Raw genomic sequence first — 702 nt, 5'->3', positions numbered from 1 at the left:
ACTGATTGTGAGGGTTGGAAATGTAAAGGTAGATGTTTTGTAGCAAAGGGAGGGGAGTGATTAACTTTGCAGTCTAGGAGCGGAGGTCCCTGAGACTATCAAGGGAGAAGAGCAGAAAGTGGGACCTTACCCAGAGAAGCAGTGATGCCAAAGATGGAGGCAGAGACGATGATGTGGAGAGATGGAGCAGCTGGGGACTTTAGACCCAGAGAGCAAGAGGGGTTGTGTGCTGTAGGGTATACCCTTTGGTTGGTTGATGGTGCATGGGGATTGTAACCATAGCAATGAAATAGTATATGATAGGATGAATGTAAAACTAATGTTCTCCCATGTAAACTATCACATAATTCACAATAAAACATTAAAAAACACAAACAAATCAAAGAAGATCATAGGTGGAATCCTGAACCCCGTCCAGAATTTTCTGAGGTGGGAAATTTCCACTTCAAAGGAGAAGCAAGTGGACCAGCCTGGAGTGGTTAGAAGAACTGAAGATACTTTTTGAAAGAAAGACCAACAGGAAAAATACAAAACAATAACAGCAGTCCGACTGACTACTATAAGAACAAGCAAGTTGCTCGCCCAGGAGACATCAAGGCAAGTGGTCAGGTCCCCTCAGGGCAAACCCCCTTCCAAGACTAAGACTTAATGGGAATAAACGAGCAGATATGCACTCTTGATTGGTGACCATGTTGGTCACCA

Source organism: Chrysochloris asiatica, unplaced genomic scaffold, assembly GCF_000296735.1.
Source record: "Chrysochloris asiatica unplaced genomic scaffold, ChrAsi1.0 scaffold00009, whole genome shotgun sequence".
In the NCBI taxonomy this organism is placed as follows: domain Eukaryota; kingdom Metazoa; phylum Chordata; class Mammalia; order Afrosoricida; family Chrysochloridae; genus Chrysochloris; species Chrysochloris asiatica.
This window is presented reverse-complemented; position numbering follows the sequence as displayed.